The 5179-nt window shown below is 35.9% G+C and overlaps 1 long non-coding RNA gene across 1 annotated transcript; it reads right to left on the bottom strand.

Moving 5' to 3' along the window:
* Positions 1-2555: 2555 nt before the first annotated feature.
* LOC131596307 (uncharacterized) lies at positions 2556-4226 on the bottom strand. The gene is made up of 3 exons (XR_009282272.1): positions 3865-4226; positions 3624-3780; positions 2556-3243 (listed from the first exon to the last, which is right to left on the bottom strand). It is a non-coding gene; the product is annotated as an uncharacterized LOC131596307 (long non-coding RNA).
* Between the last annotated feature and the right edge of the window lie 953 nt (positions 4227-5179).

Genomic DNA, 5179 nt, shown 5'->3' with positions numbered 1-5179 from the left:
GTGAATTAAAAGTTACCTTGATCACCTCATTAGCTTGAAGTACAAAGGTCGTTGCGATGATCAATCCAGAGTATGTCACTCTCTACTAAGAAGTTTTGAGATAAGTTGTTGACTGCTGGGTTTTCTCTCTCACCTTGTGTTGAGTTTTGAACTAAAATCCCCCGCAGGTTAATTCTTTTGTTATGATGATAACTTCTTATTTCTCCTGCAAGTTCATAATAGTGCTTTTCTCTAAGGAAATTTTCTCTGATCCCCCCATATTAGAGTTTGCAAGGATGTGTTGTTCTATCCCTTTTGGTAGAAATTGATGATATGGTATCCCTCTTAGAGGTTGATAGTTCCCAAAGAGTTTGCTTGGTGTGCATCTCCAATAAGTTTTCCCTCAGTGCGGAGTTCACGTTGTTATTCTTTCAGTGGATTTATGGATATTTGAACTTTGAATTTGAATTTTCCACTTAGTTAGTAGCTTTCTCTTGAGCCTTGTAGCAAGAATTTGTTCCTCCAACGACCTCGGTTTATCTACAATTGAATCCTCAGCCGTGTTCCTAGCATGGATCTTCAGAAGAATGTCTTTTGATATCTCCAACTTTTTGAGATTCACCAAGTCTGTTGTATTGTGATGTCTTGTCACTTCCTAGTATTTTTGTGTTTGTTTTGTCAGCATATATGTGACATTCATTCATTCATACATGCAACATGCATAAAAAATTAAAAAGAAAAATATATTCATATCCATTCTTGCATTTCTTAATGTTTTGATCCACTCTGTTTGATGTTGTTATCCCCCAAAGTATATGATCTCTCTCCATTAGAGTGTCTACCTTAAGCAGAAAGTGTTTATCCTTTCTAATTCCCCACAGAGTTTGTTCCTCGTGGAAGAATTTTGCTTCAGTGTTCCTCCTCATCTCATTTGTCAGGATGGAACTAATCCCCATTTGAGTTTATTCCTCAAGGGGCAAAGCTTTGTTTGACCGTTTCTATCCAGTTTATTCGTGGAGTTGAACTTTGATCTCTTGAAGTACTATGTTGGAACCTCTCTAGGATGAGAAACCTAGATCGAGAAGGCATTTATTTTGCACCTCTTGAGGATTTTGTTTTCCTTAACAATGGAGAATCTGTTTATGATTGATATCAGATATTGAAATACTTATTTTCCATCAGTGTTGGAATTTGTGCTTGAAAGCAAGGGGCAGGTTTTGACTTTGAGCAACTTATGTTATCCCCATCATGTTTTGGTTGACAAAAAGCCTCTTTATTTGAGCAAGTTTGTATGTCTTCACATATCAATCTTATTTTCAAAGCAAGTGATAATCTCTCAGGCTTTATGAACTTCTTGATCCAAGTGGAAGAAGCTCAGCAAATGGCAAGTCCCTTCATCAGAAGTGACAATTTGCATCCTAATGGAAGAAGCTCGGCAAATGGTAAGTCCCTTCATCAGAAGTGACAGTTTGCATCCAATTCCTTTTCTCAAGCCACGTCCTTGATTAAAGAAGAAGTTGATCCCTATTCTTAGCGGCAACTTATTATTCTCAGCAGCTTATCGTCAACTATTGAGGCGGTAATTCATCTTCTTCTACCTTCAACTATTGAGTTGGTAGCTTATCGTCAACTATTGAGGCGGTAATTCCTGCATCTTCAGTAAACGTTGATGTTCAGAAGAAGTTCCCTGCATCTTCCAGTAAAAGTTGATGTTCAGATGAAAATTCCTGTACCTTCAGTAAAAGTCGGTATTCAGGTGATGCTATTCCTGCATCTTCAGTAAACGTTGATGTTCAGAAGAAGTTCCCTGCATCTTCCAGTAAAAGTTGATGTTCAGATGAAAATTCCTGTACCTTCAGTAAAAGTCGGTATTCAGATGATGCTATTCCTGCACCTTCAGTAAAAGCTGGTGTTCAGAGAAGCCTTTGTATCTACATCTTCCAGTAAAAGTCGATGTTAAGATCTTTTTCTACCTTCAGTAAAAGCTGATAGTCCACCTTCAGTAAAGAGTTGGTGTCTTCTCTTCCTACCTTCAGTAAAAGCTGGTAGTCCACCTTCAGTAAAAGTCGGTGTTTTCTTTTGTATCCACATCTTCCAGTAAAAAGTGGATGTTGAGATTCTTTCCTACCTTCAGTAAAAGTCGGTAGTTCACCTTCAGTAAGTTGGTGTATTCTTTCATCTCTAGTGAAAGATGATGCTTTAACCTTTTTGGTGCGGAATGTTTTCCCCATTGAAGTTTCTTTTTCCAACAAAGTCTCGTTCCCCCAGCGGAGTCTGTGTTCTTTCCCCAGCGGTTTCTTGTTTCCCTCTCATGGAAGTCATGTGCATTAAATTCATAATCATAAGCATTGCATTGCATCTTAGGGCCAAAAATTGTGTATTTTGTATTTAAGTCTCTTCAATCACGTCGAGACGAAGATTTCAATCTTCATATCTCCGGATAAAAGAAACTTAAATAGGGGCATCTGTCATACCCCAATTTTTGACCCTAAGATCCCGCGTCTCAGACTTTGTTTAAATCACATCAAGATCATGTGCGAGGCCCTCTTGCGCTTCTCTCATTTTGAGCTCACCTGCAAGGGAATCACCAGGCACATCTTTGATCATATTTCTATTCATTTTTAGTTATTATGTTTCACTAACCATTAATCAAAATTCAAAAAATAGTTTTTATTTTTGTTTCTTTATCAGATAGGGTCTGAGGATCAAGAAGTTCAGGTGATTTTTCTCATCAGGGTTCAGAGGTTTGAATCAAGACTTTATTATTGTGGTGATGATTGTCAAGTGGTTAAGAATCAATTCAAGAGTGTTCAAGTTCAGTCAAATGATATTGAATTTTTGAGCATTTATTTTGTTCAAGAATTTAATTCGAGATGAAGAAATCATGCAAATTGAATTATTTGGAGTTGAAAACCAAGTTCTTAAGGATTAGTGCAAGTTCTCATTTCATAAAAAAAAAAATCCAATTCATGATTTGATTCCAAAGTTTCCATTCAAGATGTAAGAGTTTCAATTCTATGATCATTCAACATACAAATTTCGAAGCTTCAAATCCAAGAAAGTCCATTCAAGTTCATAACTCATTCCAAATTACAAGGTGGACGGATTCTCAAAGTTACATCATTATGTTTACATAAGGAAAAATTCAAAATATTCCAAGTCCACACCATTTTCTTCAACATTTCTCCATGTCCATGCTCATGTCTTCCTTTGAATCTTCCAAGCTCAATAATCTTTAAGATTTCATCCATGCTTTTCTTTCAACTTTTATCAATTCATAAAGGAAAAGAAACAAAGGTGGAGTTAGCAATTTCCCAAATACAAATAAATCAATCCACAAAAAGTTTGACAAAGATTCAAGGCCCAAGAACGTGTTCAAACAATATCTCAAGAGTATAAAACAAAAGCTGAAAATTGGAAATAGAGAGGGATTTTCGGATTGGGCTTGATAGCAAGAATTACACTTCATCAAAAATCATTTCCAATTCAAACTCACAACAATTTGAGCCCATTAGTTCATCCACAGAAAAAACTCTAATCTGAGCACTATATAAACATTCATTGAGACTGACACAAGGACCCTTTTTCAGACCTTTTGCTCAGAACTTTTCAGAACAAACTCAGAAAAAATCACAAAAACTCACCTGACCGGAAACTGAAAACCCGCCAGTAACCACCGCCGAAAATCCTCTGCCACCGTGCCGGAGCTCTCAACCGCCACCGTTCCTTGGTTTCTTTGACTCAAAAGGTTGAGAACCTCCTTCTGAACCCGAATTCCTCTTTACTTTCGTGTTACCTGCACTGTGGTGCTACATTTTGAACTTAGAGCTATCAAACTTCATTGATAGATCTACAAGTTTCAAGCAATTATTTTCAAAAACTAACCTGATATTTGAACTGAGGAGAGGAAACCGAACAGAACAATGTAAATTTTTCACGATTCTGGAAACTTCCACCTCCGGCCTCCGCGCCGGAGAAGCTCCGGCCGCCATGAGCTTTATGCGAGCCGCCGTGAGTTTGTGTGCTCCACCATTCTGTTCTTGAGCTCCACCATGTTGGTTTTTCTTTTTCTATCTTATGCTTACTGTTTTTTTATATAAAAAATAAGAGTTTCTTTTATGAAAGAGAAGAGGTTTTGTTTTAAATGAATGAACTATGGTGATAATGATGAGATTCTTTTTTCTCCACTTCCCTATGTCTTTCTCTTACGTGAATCAGTAGGGGAAGATTTAGCTTTTGGTTTTTTTTTTTATGGTAAACAACAGTACCGATAGGTACTTTGCTGTTTTTTTTGTTTTTTTTTTCTTTCTCCTCATTTCGTGATCCGTGCGCTGCATTTGTGTGTGACAAGTGGCCATCGGAGCCACTTGTCCTCACCTGAGAAGATGATCAGAATTGTGATTCTCTACACTCTTGTCTACTGCATTTGCAGTGTACTTCTGATCTGGACCTTCCGATGTCAATACTGTGTTGAAGTTGACTAGATCAGATGGCTGAGATCTACTCTGTTTTATTTTTAATTAGTTTTAACTTTAGAAATTCATATTAATTTTGTTTTTTAGTCTAAAAATTATGGAAAAAATTCACAAAAATATGTCTTACTATTTTATACCTTATTTTTATTATTAGCTTATTATGTTATTTTTGCTCTTTTTCTCCATCTATCCTTTTTTCTTTCTTTGACCCGAATCGATAAAGGATAAAAAATGAGAGGAAGTCGTATGTGGTTGACTTGAGTCCGAATTCATCCTTCCTCCATTATTTTCATATGTCTTATTATTTTATACCTTGTGCTCTTTTTTTTAGTTTATTATTTTAATTTTGCTATTTCTTCTTCATCTATCATTCTTTTTTTCTTTGTCCCGAATCGATAAAAGATTAAAAATGAAAGGAAGTCGTATGTGGTTGACTTGAGTCCGAATTCATCCTTCCTCCATTATTAATCTTTATTTACTAACTTTGATAATATACTTGACAAGTTTCAAGATGGTTATCTTTAACAATTAACGACTAATTTTAATTTCCGCGTTTATTTATATTGTCCTTTATATTTATCGCTCTTATATTTGTCATATCATCATATTTACTTTCTGCTATTTTTATTTTGTCCATTTGGACGTCATATTTATTCTCCGCTATTTTTCTTTTGTCCACTTGGACCATACTTTACTTTTATGCTAAAACATTAATAAACAAGATG

Source organism: Vicia villosa, linkage group LG4 (genome assembly GCF_029867415.1).
Source record: "Vicia villosa cultivar HV-30 ecotype Madison, WI linkage group LG4, Vvil1.0, whole genome shotgun sequence".
NCBI classification, from domain to species: Eukaryota; Viridiplantae; Streptophyta; class Magnoliopsida; order Fabales; family Fabaceae; genus Vicia; species Vicia villosa.
Note: the sequence above shows the minus strand (reverse complement) of the source record. Positions and strands in the feature narration are given on the sequence as shown.